General features: G+C 39.0%; 1 pseudogene; it reads right to left on the bottom strand.

Annotated features, from left to right (window-relative positions):
* Window positions 1-1,235: 1,235 nt before the first annotated feature.
* Window positions 1,236-7,151, bottom strand: LOC102488979 (E3 ubiquitin-protein ligase RNF6 pseudogene; annotated as a pseudogene).
* Window positions 7,152-15,934: the final 8,783 nt, after the last annotated feature.

The raw sequence follows: 15,934 nt of genomic DNA, 5'->3' as shown, positions 1-15,934 counted from the left end.
CTGCCTCAAGGGAAAGGATGTGAAAGGAATCAAAGTGGTTTTTATTTTATTTTATTAAAGGAAAGGAAATGGAAGGGGACGGGAAGAGATTTTTTAAAAAATAGTCTTTATTATTACTATTCTTTAAAGATAGGATCTCACTATTTTGCCTAGGCTGCCCTCAAACTTATAATCCTTCAGCCTCAGCCTTCCACATAGCAAGGGAATAGCATGACACTGTACCAGCTTAAAAATAGTTATTTAAAAAATCAACTTACTCTTTTTAATATATTACCTATCATTGAATGAGTTAGGCTTTAACAGACTAGTCATTTATAAGAGGTTCCTTTTGTAATATGAAACTAACATGGAGTTTTAGGCTAGCTATTTCCTTTTCTTCTTTTTTTTTTTTTTTGACTAGACCAGAGTTTATTTTTAACACCTATTATGCCATAAATTCATAGGAATGGGTTCCAGAAGCTCATGATCCTTTCCACTGGTTCTCACAAAGTATGTTTCTCTGGGTGGAGCAGGCTGGTTCGTTAGTTGAACCCAGGTACCTTTCTCTTTGGCTTCCTTCTTTTTCTGATCATTTTCCTTCATACATTTTAGGAAGCTATCTCTGCTCTTAGAATGCTTAACATGCTCAGTACCCACATAAATTCTCTTGGGAAGACTCTTGCCCTTACAATGCCAACGGCATGCTGAGTAACATTGTACTCTCTTGCAGTTTTGTCATGATAACATTTGGGGGGCATTCCTTTTTGAACAGACATTTCCTTGATGTCTACAATATCACCTTTCTTGTAGATTCCCATGTATGTTGCCAGAGGAACCACTCCATGTACTCTGAAAGGCCTAGAGAACACATATCGGGTGCCTCTCCTTTTTCCCTTTGTGTTCCTCATTCTGGTGAATTATTGGAAGATGGTGGTTCTGGTCGAAAAGTAAGCTAGCTAACTTTCATAGTTGGAAAGCTTTCTCCTCTTCTGTTAGAGTCGTCTTGCTTCCAGAGGATATGATTTTGCTGAATAATTCTTTATGTAGCCCTGCTTCTTCTTTTATAAGAAAGATGTGCTAACCAAATCCACAGTTTTTGTACCTAAGGATCATAAACGGAAACAATCAATTTTTTAAAAAGTTATTTCTTTCATGAGAGAAAGAGAAAGACAAGCACCCTCAATAGGATCTCACACCTCAGTCTGTCCCCAGTACCCCTGACTTGCAGTCAGAATCACAAGTTTGCACACATTTGCTCAGTATGTACAGTTTGCCCAGAAACCAAACCCCACTTTTCCACATGGAGCCAGCATTGGCAGTGTTGCACTACCCTGTGCCACCACAGCTGGACTGAACATCATTGTTTTAGTTCCATATGCCTGCACTTTCAGAAAGCATATCTTTGCAGGTGCTTTTTGGGATCTATTTTCATCGGGCTCTTGCTCTTGAGATTTCTCTCCAGGGATTGTTGTTTCCACAGCCTGCTTTGTGTTCCTGATGATTGGCATGAGCTTTTGGCAGTGTTTGATATACAACAGAATCTGGAGGTGGGCATGCTCCAAGTTCTCCAAAAATGGTTTGCGAACTTTAAAAATTTTCTTATAGCTTTTGAATAATTTCCAGAAGAAGAAAATGTTGCTTAATGGAATCATATTCATAATGAAGTGTAGCAGGAGGATGTTTATTTTATTTTATTTTTTGGAGAGCTTTTTTGCTATAGGGCGCATGCGCTTGCCAGAAAGACAGAGGGAGACAGAGAGACAGAAAGTGAGAAATCACCTCCGAGAAATCACCGCCCCCCCGCCACCCCCCCGGGGGGGGGGGATGGCTACGCCGCAATCTCTTCTCTATTCTCCTCTCGGGATCTTGGGCACACACGCACACGTGCCCGGCGTGAGTTTAAACTACCAGGTCTGAGGCTTGAACCGTGGTTGACTACATGGGAGTCCAGTGACATAGCCATTATGCTAACTGCTAGTCCCAACAGGAGGATGTTTATTAAAGTGCCCCCTTGAGGTCAATATCTGTAGCACGGAGGGAAGGACTTGAGCTGGCAAAGGGAGACTGTGATGTAAGCACAGAAGTAGAGTCAGAAGTAGCCTTGTCTGACTCCATGAGGGAGCTCTGGAGCTATGATAAAATGAACTTATAGAGTTGCCTGACTAGGGCTAAGATGGCCTGGCTTTCATACCCTTCACTGATGTAGGCTTTAGGGTAGCCAAGTATTCCTGAAGAGGTGGACAGCTGAAGGCTGTTTGCAAACAGCATTCCTCACGACTGGTATATAAAGCCTTTTCTTCAAAATGGATTGCAGAAGTGCATCACAGTGTCCTGATAAGAAGCCATGCAGATATATACTCTTCTAATCTGTTTATAACTCAAAGATGTCAATAATCACAAAATTATTGAGAAAGTTTATGGTGTCTGTACTTAACTGTTTTCTGTGTAAAAAAAAAATGAAAGTTTACCTAGAGAACTTTGAGCTGAAGTCAATTTCTGAGACTACTTGGTAAAAATAAATGCTATCTTTACAGTTGACAAACATTTGATTATATGTGGGAATTATGAGCATTGAGGCTTTTTGTAATTCTATTCTATTATTAAAAGCTACAATCCACCATTTGTGCATTGGTTAGACAGGTTTTTCTCAAACACTTGCCTTAGTGCCTGAGAGTACTACCTAGAACCAAGAGGGGGCAGTAGAGGGCCACTAGAGTTGTGTGGGAGCTGAAACGGAAACAGGTGAGTTAGGATACTGATTCTAGCTTGGCCTTGGAAATCCAGATTTATCTATTATGTTAAATTCAGAAAGACGGGCTTAGTTTTAAGAAGAATCAGTTATAAGCACATTGAGAGAATCACCAGTTGTTCGTGGGTAGTACTAATAAGACAAAAGTTCTTAACAGAAAGTGTAGAATCCCGGTGCAGGGGCAGACAAGAACTTTCCAGGGAGTGTGCACCTCTGGATCTGTCACCTACTATTACTTCTGGGCTCTGAACCAGAGATACCAGAGTAGTCAGGGAACAAAATGGGAACAAAAATAGCTTCAGTAGCTTTTCTTGGAGAAATGTATTTACATTTCTTTTTCATTAGTTCTTCGACCAGAAAGATTTAGCCGATTATTCTTTGAAGGAAAAATTTTTCACAAAAGAACTAGTTTTGCTTTTATTGATAAAAATATCTTTCCTCTCAGTTTTAAGTTTGGCTTTAATATTTTTTCTCTAACATTTTATGTTTTATTTTGTTCTTTTAATGACTTTCTTTTATTTAGTAATTTAAGTATAAGGAGTTGTAGGCATACCTTTGTCATATTTTATATAAATTTTAATAGGGTTCTTGTTTTTAATTTTTTTTTATCAGTAGTCTTTCCTTGAAGCTTTGGCTTTCTATTTTAATTTTTTTTTTATCAGTAGTCTTTCCTTAAAGCTTTGGTTTTCTTTTAACTTAATAATTATTTGGGATGTTTTCCACTTTCTAAAACGTGAGCCTTTTTGTTTGAGCCGTTGTCATTAAATTATAGTTTTATTAAATTTTAATCAGAGAATGACCTTTATCATTTCTGCTCTGGCATAATGAAGTCTTATGTCCCAGTAGATTGATTTGTGTTTCATGAAATCCTGAAAAGGATATATTTTCTATTATAACTTACCTATTTTCTAGCTGTGTAAACTCAACGTCAGTAATTAGGTTAATTTTAGGTTTTCTAAAATTTTTCTGAGTCTTTAAAAGAAGTCTGTTTAAACTATGGTCTGAATGTGTGTATCTCCACTTTGCCACCTTTTCAAATTTATAATTTGAAACCTAATCACTTCTGGGTGGTGTTAGGAGGTGGGACTTTGGGAGCAGGGTCAATGAGATCAGTGCCCTTATGAAAGGACACAAGGAAACCCTTCATCACTTTTACCATGTGAAGACACAGAAAGTGCTACGTATGAACCAGAAGGTAAGCAAGCCCTGATGGAATACTGAACCCACCAGTTCCTTGATCTTAGACTTCTCAGGCTCCAGAAATGTGAAAAAATAAATTTCTCTTTATCTAAAGTAACCAGCCTATAGTATTTTGTTTCAGTACTATGAGCAGACTAGGCTACATAAGAAGTGTTAAAATCATATATGAAAATTTGTGAGATTTCCCCCTGCCTTGATTTCTTCACAAGTTTCTAATATTGAATAGATTTTCTTACACATATTTTGATGCTGTGCTTTCCAGCACATAAATGTTCGTGGTTTTTTAACTTTGAAATAGGTAGCACTTCTTAAGTAGTACCTTTGGTCTGAGATGTTATTTTGTCCTCTTCTATGAGATTAAGAGCTCCAAGGAGTTTTCTAAAATATTCCCTGCTTCAGTAGTATGCAAAATTCATAGACTTGTTCTTTCTCTGAGTCATCAAGTTTTGTTGCCCTTCAGTGTCTTTTCCTAGGCCCTAAATCTCCGTAGTCATCTTTATCTGAGGGTATTTGCTGACTTAACCTTGCTTGGCCTTCCACTTTGTACCTTCACTTTAGGTATATAGATTCTCCTTGGATCTATAGCTAGGAAGTAGGTTGTTTTCACTATGTTCTTGTCATTTATCTGCTGGAAAGAATTGAGACCTTTCCCCATCCCCACTGCTAGCTTTATTGCTTGCTTAACATGCATTTATTTATTTATTTATTTTTCAGTTTTTCTATAGGGCATACTCTCACAAGGATGGGGAGGGAGGTGCGCAGTGGGGGTAGGGGAACAGGGATGGTCACACCGCAGTCTATTCTCTTCCACTTCCCTCTGGGGGTTTTGAGCACGTATACACATGTTCCCAGGGTGCTTTTTAAGCCTTCAGATCTAGGAGTTGAACTGTGCAGTTAGCCATATGGGATCCAGCTGTCTTAACCACTATGCTACTGGCTTGTCCTGCTTGCTTTAAATTTTAGCCATTTACTTAAGCTGATTTTTAAGAGTCATTAGGCCTATGCTTATGTTAATGGACAATTAAATTTTAACAATATATAGTAGTAATTTAAAATCAACTACTAATTCCAACTTTATAGTTTGCCAAGTTAATTCAATACAGGCTTTGAACTTTTTTGTCTAAGAATTTGGTTTGTTAATGTACATTAAATCCAAACATCAAAAATTTAGGAGACAAAATTTTCATTAAATTTCTATTTACCACTTGCTATAATGGACAATTAAATTTTAACAATATATAGTAGTAATTTAAAATCAACTACTAATTCCAACTTTATAGTTTGCCAAGTTAATTCAATACAGGCTTTGAACTTTTTTGTCTAAGAATTTGGTTTGTTAATGTACATTAAATCCAAACATCAAAAATTTAGGAGACAAAATTTTCATTAAATTTCTATTTACCACTTGCTATTTTTTTTTTCTGTTTTTGGAGAGGTTTTCACGTGCATAGGGCACGTGAATTTAGGAGACAAAATTTTCATTAAATTTTTATTTACCACTTGCTTTTTTTTTTTTTCTGTTTTTGGAGAGGTTTTCATGTGCATAGGGCATGTGCGCTCGTCAGAAGGACAGAGAGAGACAGAGAGACAGAAAGCGAGAAATCAACCCCCGCCCCCCCCCCCCAGGGGGGATGGCCATGCCACAATCCCTTCTCCTCCATGCTCTTTGGTTAAACCACGTATTTGATCATCATCATCACCTTCATTGAATACAAAGAAATGAGCAAGGCAAAGAATAGGTAGTGTTCCAGTTTCAACTGAATTGTTTGAATTTTGCAACTGCCTGCCACCTTTACTATCTCTGTTTTTAGTATGAGGCTGCCTGGTCACCTTTTCACTATGCATTTCAGTGTTGTCTTCTTGGGCCTGCCTGTTTTAAGAGAAAGCTTCACTGTCATGAACAGTTACCAAGTAACTCAATTCTGAGCACATCTCCAGTAAATGCTGAGCATTTCTCCAAATCTCCGACTCAGGTTCTGTCTCCATAAGAGAACTTAATTATCCAAACCCAGTCATAATCTGCCTTAAAATTGACTGAAGTGCAACTCATGATGTCTCAACAAGCTCATTCTCAGAAACCCTGCCAAGAGGAACTGTTATGGTACTCACATAGGTTTGAATGCCTAATTCTCTAAATGAGAAATAGTTTGAAAAAGCCCCCACTATTGCTTTCTATAGTAACTGTATTTACTGTCCCAATCTCTATTTTCTCCAGGATGAATCCTTGTCACTTGAGGGTCCAGTGTGGTTGCCTAATGTTGTCGAACAGTAGCTGAAGATCTGCTACACTCTCCTCCTCCTCCTCTTCCTCCTCCTCCTTCTCTTCCTGCTTTTTCTTCTTCTGTTATTCTTGACAGAGGTCTTGAATTAGAGAACGGGGTATATTCACTACTTCTGAATTCTCTATTTTACTCTAAAAGGACCTGAGTTATACCTCTCCTCCTAACAGACCTTCTAATGGGTTACTGGAAAGGTCTACTTTGTCTTTTATAATAAACAGTGCTACTCTGCTGCTGAATTAGAGAATGGCTTCAACTACTGAAAGTAGCCCCTTAAACCATGCCTAGTCTTTGGAATGTTAGAACAACTACCATTGAAATTCATAGAGGTTTGGCTTCTTGCTTGACTAGCCATAGGACTGGTTGATCTCTGATGCCCATTTCTAGTACGATCTCTGCTGACATCTGAAACTGGAATGCTTGTATCATCTTCTGCTTGAATTTCAAATCCTCTATTCTCATGATTTCTGTGGATTTCCAGACTAAACTGAAACTATCTGCTGTTTGGATTTGTTTGACTCACAGCTTTCCAAGTTTGGTTCCCATTTTGTCCACTTTGAGTTGCATTTCTTGTGAGACGAAATGTGTTCAACCATTCTAGCAGAGAATCTTTATTTGAACTTTGTCTAGGGACTCCTGAATCTCTGTTACTTGTCCCATTTCTTAATTCAGGCTCAGATTCTAGTTGTTCCTTGACTCCATTTAACCGCTGTTATAGTTCTTCTGATGTTATTTCTCCAGGGGTGCCTAAAAGATTATGGCCTCTTACTAGCTGATAATCTTCATTATTGAGTTAATTAATAAACTTGTAATAGTCTTCTTCTCTATGGAAATGCTCTTGCTGCCGTATGGTCTTGAAGTAAGGATTCTTCACCACCACCATCTAATCTAGATCTAGACTATTCATACTGAGATTACTGGCTTTCTTATTTTCCTTCCAGCATGCTCTTAATATAGGCAATGGTGTCCATCCTTCAATTGTCTACTCCTTTTTTGAGGGCTGCCAATTTTGCCAGGACTGGACATTCTACCTCCTGCTTGGAAAACTGTGGTGGACTGCTTTCCAGCCAAGGCTAGGAGGCAGGAGAGGCTTGCCACCAGGCCTCCTGAAGCCAAAGCAGCTGCACCCTCTAGTTGTCCACTGAGGAGAGAAGTCAGAAGCTCATGCTGCAGCTTCTGGTTGTTCCCCTGAAAGGAAAGCTGTGGGAGAGGGACAGCAGGCTCTAGCCCTTTTGTTCAGCCAGTGCAATCTCCCAGAGTTAGGCCACCCCTTGACAGAAGGGAGATGCTTTGCAGCAGGTTGGGAGCTAGCCAGTATGACTCACTCTCTTTTCTTTTATTGTCAGGGGTACATGTACTCATGAGAGAGAGAAGGAGAGAGAACCTACAGTGGGGTGTGTTTTTTCCACAATCTCTTTTCCTTTCATTTCTCCATTCTGTCAGGATTTTGTACATTTATGCACATAAATTTGGCTTTTTTTAAGAGAGATTTTTTGCTATAGGGCACAAGTTCTCTCTGTCTCACTGGGGAAAGAGACAGAAAGTGAGAAATCACCTTGGGGGATGGCCATACCTCAATCCCTTCTCCTCTATTCCCCTTTCAGGATTTTGGGCATGTACACACACATTCTGCTGGGTCTAGGACTCAAACTGCAGTTTACTACAGGGGAGTCCAGTGTTCTAACCATTATGCCATCTGCTGGTCCAAATTGGCATATTTTTAAAAGCTGCTAGGGTTGGGAGACCAGCAGTTAGCGTAATGGCTATGTCGCTGGACTCCCACGTAGTCAACCGTGGTTTGAGTCCCAGACCCGGTGGCTTAAACTCACGCCGGGCGCATGTGCGTGCATGCCCAAGACCCGAGAGGAGAATGGAGGAGAAGGGATTGTAGCGTGGCCATCCCCCCTGGGGGGGTGATTTCTCGCTTTCTATCTCTCTGTCTCTGTCTGTCTGGCGAGTGCACGCGCCCTATAGCAAAAACCTCTTCAAAAAAAAAAAAAAGAAAGAAAGAAAAGCTGCTAGGGTTGGGATTTGCACTGTAGACGGCCATGTGGGATATTGGATCCCCTATCCACTGAGGTACAGGGTGAACCCAATAATAAACACACCTTAAAAGTGATTTAGCTATAGAAGCATAACTGAAAAAATTGGTTTTGCATAACCTTGTTTCTGTAGTACAAAGCTAAGTTCTATTTTCTTATTGTATTATTTCATTGCACTCACCCATTATCAACACCATCACTCTGATGAAAGTACTCAAAATCGGCTATTGGGCAAATATTATCTTCTACATTAAAACTTTCTATGAGAGCAAGGAGAACAAAATTACCACTGAGTTTTTTTCCCCCCCTAAATGACAAGAAAACAGAATGAAATAGTGTAATGTATACAATCTGCGAACAGGGGAAAATATGATCTTTGTAGATATTTTAAAATTGCCTATAAGCAAGAAGAAAATAAGTAGAAAGACCAGAATAATCTGCCTATGTGTCTGTTTCAACTTAAAGAATCAGAGACAGGGCCAGCAGGTGGCATGGAGATTAAAGCACTGGGTCCCGCATGACCTACCCTCTATTCACATCCTGAAACTGGTGGCTTGAAAATCACACCAGCTGTGTGTGTGCACACACCCAAAATCCTGAGAGGAGAATGGAGAAGAAGGTATTGTGGCATGGCCATCCTTTTAGGGGATGATATCTCTCTCTCTCCCCCTCTCTCTTTCTCTCTCTCACAAGCTCACATATCCTACAGCAAAATTCCTGTAATAAAAAAAGAAGGAAAGGAAAACAGAGACAATGATGTGACAAATAAGCAAAGCATAGACTTGAAAAAAGAGTAGAAGCCTGAGAAAGGAAGGAGGACAGTCAATGGGAGACATGGTACTTCATGAAGATGGAGAAGGTTGAATTCATGATGAACATTACTGAAACATCTTGGTGTTGCCAAGCATGATGTTGGGAAATCAAGTTTACACCTGATGACCCAGGCAGTAGGCAAAATTAAAGAACAAGTAATTGTCCTTTGGGAGAACACATTTACTCCCTTCTTGATGCAATGGTTCCTGTCTCAGGGATACTGGACTTCCGATGAAAATGAACAATTAAAAGAGGGGAAAAACATCCCCTTTATCCTCTTTGACAGTAATGATTTTTTACTTTAGTGCTGAAAAAAACTTATCTTAAGGGTATTCCTTAGGGCCTGACTACCTAAAATATAAATTTAACGAGGTATTGCTTTAGTTACTGTGGTTCAAAAAGTCTTCATGCCATTAAGTGATCAGTGTCCAGAAGCTGAGTGCAGTTGCTCAAAAAATGTTACCCTTCATTTAAGATTCCTTGAAAGTTGATTTCAGTCTCCATGGATGCATTTTCTGTCTAATTTTAGCGTGTTTGTTAGAAATGCCTGGATGCTCAGAGATAGTTATTTTCCATAGCTTGAAAAATGATCTAGCACAAATCAAGTTATTTTTTCTGACTTTAAGTTACTGTTAAGAAAATACAATTTCACCTTGTCATATTCTACATTTCTCCTGTATTTTGTAATAGATAACTTTGTATATTTTAACCACTGAAGGACAAACATTTTGCATAACTGTAATAAATAAAATGTATTGATTTAGACATACAGAACAATTTGCAATGCTGACACTTTTCAGGTCATGTCTTAATCTCTTTAAAATTATAGTGGTACCCTAACACAGCAGAACTTCAGAGGACTGTATTTTTAATTCAGCTAATGTAAAATGTATTTTATTCCATGCATGTTTGAAGAATAGTAAAGAACCAATGCCTTAACCAGTTAAGTAAGTTCTTCTTGAAATATTCTTTCCCCTGGAGATCTGTGACTTTTAAGTTCTTCTTGAAATATTCTTTCCCCTGGTGAGCTGTGACTTCCATCCTCTTACATCTCTCCAACCACTCTCCTCCATGGATTCCTCTTCTATGGCTCATTCTTTAAATATTCTCATTTCTCTCTGCTCTTTCTCACTCTATATCATAGATTAGAAGCTAGTGACTCCACAGACCAAATATGGCCTACAGACAGTGGATAACAACAACAATAATAATAATGATAATAATTTTGGTTCCTTACAGTACTTTGAAATCAATCAATTCCGAATTTAAGATGTGGAGATTATATATTACATAAATTTTCAGACCTTTAAAAAAACCTGGACTACCTGGGCAACCTGGCAATATGAACTGGAGTTGGGTGCCAGCTGCTTCCTTGGACAGCACATGTAGTATCTCTTCCACTTACCACTCCCTCTGTATCCTCACACACTGAGTCTAGAAGTCTGTCACTGCTCATCACAGGCTATTGTTTTTCTTATAGTAGAGATATATTTATTGACATTTATGTCTCTATAAAAATATCAGAAAATGAAAGACCAAGAAAGCTATGTGTTTTAAGGAAAACTGCAAGAATGCAAATGTCGGGACCAGCAATTAGCATAATGGCTATGTCGCTGGACTCCCATGTAGTCGATCACGGTTCGAGTCCCAGACCCAGTGGCTTAAACTCATGCTGGGCGTGTGTGCGTGCATGCCCAAGATCCCAAGAGGAGAATGGCAGAGAAGGGGTTGTGGCGTGGCCATCTCCCCTGGGGGGTGATTTCTCGCTTTCTGTCTCTCTTTCTCTCTCTGTCTTTCTGGCGATCACATGTGCCCTATAGCAAAAACCTCTAAAAAAAAAAAAAAAAAAAAGAATGCAAATGTCAGTGTCAAAATGACAGATCTACCCTCTTGTCCCTGAAAGATTTTATTTACTTCTATAGGATCAACTATCTTTTTAAAAAATTTTTTGAGAGAGATTTTTGCTATAGGGTATGTGCACTCACTGGAGAGACAGGGAGACAGAAAATGAGAAATCATCCCCTCAGAAGGATGGTCATGCCACAGTCCCTTCTCTTCCACTCTCCTCTTGGGATTTTGGGCATGCTCACACATGCATCTGGTGTGAGTTTCGAGTTTCTGGATTCAAACCACAGTCAATAACATGGGAGTCCAATGACATAGCCATTACACCATCTGCTGGTCCCTCAACTATTATTTTTAATGTCAATAATTCTAAAATGTACTACAGTATCTATCTCCCTTTCCAATGTTTATCTTGAACATCTGAGCCATGTATCCATTTGTTTACTCAACATCTATGCTTAGATATGCTTAGATGTCTCATAGACACTTCAAGTATAACACGCCTTATATGGTCACATCACATTACTCCTTAGTTTTACTCTTCCACTTGTGATCCCTCTCATGACAGACTGTATTAATGTTCCCAGTTGTTCATTCTTTCCCTCCCTTTAGGAGGATTGTATGTTTTATCTATTGCCAGGTGCATAAGTGCTATCCTTGAGAGAAGCATACTTTCACACACCATTTGTATCAGGCTCAGCTGTGACCTGTTTTGGCCATGAAATCTGAGCAGAAATGACTGTACACCAGTCTGAACAGAAGCCTTTACACTGTGTCGTTTCACTAGCTCTCTTGCTCTCACCTTGAGAAGAACAAATCATAAATAGATTATTTTTCTTCTACCTGGATCCTGGAGTAAAAGAATAACTAAATTGTTGGATAAACTATTTTTAATATCTACCTAATTTGGGGAACGTGAGGAACCTCCCATGATTCTCTTAGGTCAGGGCTAAAGTCAGCATTTACACCAAGGGCATTTGTTGATTCCAGATGATTTAATGTTATGTGTGTGTGTGTGTATATATAGCAATATATATATATATATATATATATTGCTATAGGGCACGTGCATTTGCCAGAATGACAGAGACAGAAAGACAGAAAGTGAGAAATTGCCCCCCGGGGGGGTGGCCACATCACAATCCCGTCTCCTCCATTCTCCCCTCAGGATCTTGGGCACACACGCACATGTGCCCAGCGTAAGCTTAAGTCACCCAGTCTGGGACTCAAAACTGCGGTAGACTCTATGGGAGTCCAGCGACATAGCCATTATGCTAACTGCTGGTCCCTAACATTATGTATATATATATATATTTTTTTTGGAGAGATTTTCACTGTAGGGCGCGTGCGCTCGCCAGACAGACAGAGAGAGACATAGAGACAGAAAGCGAGAAATCACCCCCCAGGGGGGATGGTCACGCCGCAATCCCTTCTCCTCCATTCTCCTCTCGGGATCTTGGGCACGCACGCACACGCGCCCGGCGTGAGTTTTAAGCCACCGGGTCCGGGACACGAACCGCGGTCGACTACGTGGGAGTCCAGTGACATAGCCATTATGCTAACTGCTGGTTCCCCCTAACATTATGTATATTAAGGGGCAGATAAGAATACTTGTCCAAAATGAGAAATTTGAATGAGATCCAGGGTCAAATCAAGGAATCCCAAAGGGAACATATTGTGGGGTGAATTATCTTATTCAAGAGAAGGGATATTAGGATGCTTGCCTTTCCTGGCATTGACCATGGGTAGAGTGAAAATAAAATGTTTCCTTTCAGAATTCTCAGCAAGTCTGGAAAGACTTGGGGGCCAGAATTAACATGCCCTATATGCTTGGGAAATATATGAGCCACAAAGTGGTCCTGGGCTAGTAGCATACACAGGCTCCTGGCATTTTTATTTTATTCTATTTTAAAAATATTTATTTATTTAATTTGATTTATTATTATTATTTTAAAATTTGACCAGAGAAAGACAGAAAGAGAGAGAGAGAGAAAGAGAGAGAGAGAGAGAACTTGAGAAAGCAAACTGCCAGGTCTGGGACTCAAGTAACTATCGGCCATGTGGGAGTCCAGCGCCCTATATACCATGCCACGTGCCAGCCCCACTCCTGGCATTTTTAGCAAACTACAATTCTCTAGAGATAATACATACTGTAAACTTAGGCCTCACACAAGTCACACTAGTAAAGTTACAAGAAACATGTTTATAAGAATATTTTTAAAGCCCTTGGAAAAACAAGTTGCCTTTAGCCAAGTTAGCAGAACAAAACAAAGAGTTGAATTTACATGAGCGGCATATATTTGAATTTTGAAAGACTATATAAAATAAATATATTTAATATACAAAGACTATATAAACTAAATATATTTAATATACAAAGAATAAAAGAAAATCACAGGGTCTTGGCCAGTCTCTTTTCCATAAATACCAAGATAAAAAATAGAGCTTCAGAGAGTAGTGGGGTTTTTTGCCTTTTTATTTTTTTTAACTTTAAATTTTTCCAGAGGGTGTGTATGATACCTGGAGAGAAAGAGAGAAAGTTCCCCACATGGAACTGTCACACTGCAATCATTTCTCTTCCATCTCTCCCTCTTTTGGGGATTTTGGTGATGCTTGCTACAAGCACCCAGCATGTTCTTAAGCGACTAGTTCAAGCCTTGAATGATGTGGTCGATCATGTGGGATCCTTCAGCCTTAATTACCAGGCCATAGACTAGCCCTTTTCCTAATCCTTTAAATTCACTTTTTAAATAAATAGAACCAGTGAAAGGAGATTAGGGGAAATGAAACGAGGGAAAGTAAGACTCTAGTTCCACAATCTTTCTCATCCCACCTTTTCTCTCTTATTTATGTATAATCTATGTACAGACCTTGGAGGTGGGGATTACCTTGGTGGAGTAAGGGCAGCCATGGAGAGTTTTATTCAGGCTTTGTCTCACATTCATTCTAATGCCTATGACTGAGATCTTTGCAAGAGTAAACAGTAGTTTGAGTGCAATTTCTTTTTTGTAGTATGCTTATACAAATAACATTAAAGTATTTTAATTTTATAATTGGTATTAATATAGTTTCTTGTAAATGCGAATAGTTCCTTGTGAATAAAGAGTAAAGCATTTAAATGGAGGTTAGCTCATAAAAAAAAATCCCTAATACATAATGCTGAATAGTTTTCCATTCCAAGAATTATTATTATATAGTGAAACTCTGAGTTTGAACCATTCATTGCAGGTATAATGGCATATTTTGAAAGCCAAACAACAAAATGGAAAAATATCTTTTAAATTTAGCTTTCTATTTCTACTTTCTTAAGCTCAGTAAACATTAAACATCAACAGTTGTCACTTAGAGTGAATAAAAGATTTTTAAATGACCAACTTAACTTTCTTAATACTTTATAAATCATAGGACAAAAATTAATTTTCATTGGAAAAATTCTATTAGTTCAGATTCATTAAATTCTTAGCCTAAATAAGAGAAAGTTATATAAAATGCTTCAGAATAAAGGCAAGGCTTTGCATACTTTCAAATATAAAACAAATTTGAAGAATAAAATATTTCTTAATAGAAGAGATTCCTGGGGAAAAATTTTTTTTAAGAAAGATTTTTACTATAGGGCATGTGTGCTCACCTGAGAGACAGAGAGAGAGACAGAAAGGGAGAAGTCACCCCTGGGGGAATGGCCACACTGCAATCTCTTCTTCTCCATTCTTCTCTTGGGATTCACACATGCCTGGCGTGAGTTTTAAGCTGCTGGGTCCAGGAGTTGAACTGTAGACTACCTGAGAGTCCAGCAATGTAACCATTATGCCATCTGCTGGCCCTGGAAAATTGTTTTAAAAACAGATAAGACAGATTAGCAGTTACTACATGTAACTGAGTGCCTCAGTAGTTTGTTTTAAAAAATCAAAAAGTCAATTCCCACTTGAGAGCTTATTTATTAATTTAAAATTTAGCCAACTGTTTCTTTGTGGATTGTTATAATTCCTTGCTTGTATTTGAAGTCAGTGTTAGCTAGGGGAGTCTGCAGAACCTACTATAATAAAAGTTAATGTAATATAGGGAAGTGTACATCTCAAAAAGCACAAAAACAACTATTTGTGGCTGAGGAGAAAACCCATATCTGGTTTCCTGGAGGACCACAGTGTACATAAGAGCCATCCTCTTTCCTGGCCATTTGCTCCTCACGCCATCCAGGTGATTCCACTCATCCCCAGCTTTAGGCTTCAGTCTTACCTCTCTAGGGACTGATTTTTGCTTTAAGATAACCCCATAGGAGATCTCAAGAGAAATCAAACAGTTGACTTTCAGTTACCTGTGCCTCTTGCACATTCATCTTTTATGATTCCGATAACTCACGCTCAGTCACTTGCTTGGGTTCTTGCCTTCAACTTCCAAGACTTTTTGTGCCTTCTTGGATTATGAATATGTTCTCCTTTTCCTTTTGAATATTTAATAGATGACTAATTCTATAAACCTCGCTTGAGTTCCCAGTTACAATGACAAAAACTGCAGGTTTCTGGCCTGGCCTGCTCCTGTGTTTGTAGTCTGCATCCAGTTTTCCATCATCACAGACCCCTTCATTTTTAAGGAAGCCAGAGGCCTGTCTAGCTTCTGTGTATCCTGGTTTGCAGCCCTATCATCTCTCATTTTGATCCAGCATGTTAAAGAAGCCAGCTTAGCTAAAACTGAGGGGAGACAAAAATTTAGAATCAAGTAGGATAGATTAGTATTAGAAAGCAGGAAGTCCCACCACGTAAGACAATACTAAATACAAATTTTAAAGATGGGAGTTGCCAAGAAAAAAAATTAGGAGAAGGGGCAGGGAATAGGGTAAACGTGAGTGATCCTGGTTAAGTACTGAAGATGGGAACCTCTGGCCTGGGCTGTCCTTTACGTCCTTCCAGGGATATCTGAAAGTTGTGCTATTTTAAGAGGTGGGGTGAGCAGATACCCAGCTCTTACTCTGGGCTGATACCCTATTCCCAACCATGGTGTGAGATGGTACATGCTCCCTGGCCACTTATGGA

Source organism: Tupaia chinensis, unplaced genomic scaffold (assembly GCF_000334495.1).
Source record: "Tupaia chinensis unplaced genomic scaffold, TupChi_1.0 Scaffold149798_1, whole genome shotgun sequence".
Lineage (NCBI taxonomy): Eukaryota > Metazoa > Chordata > Mammalia > Scandentia > Tupaiidae > Tupaia > Tupaia belangeri.
Note: the sequence above shows the minus strand (reverse complement) of the source record. Positions and strands in the feature narration are given on the sequence as shown.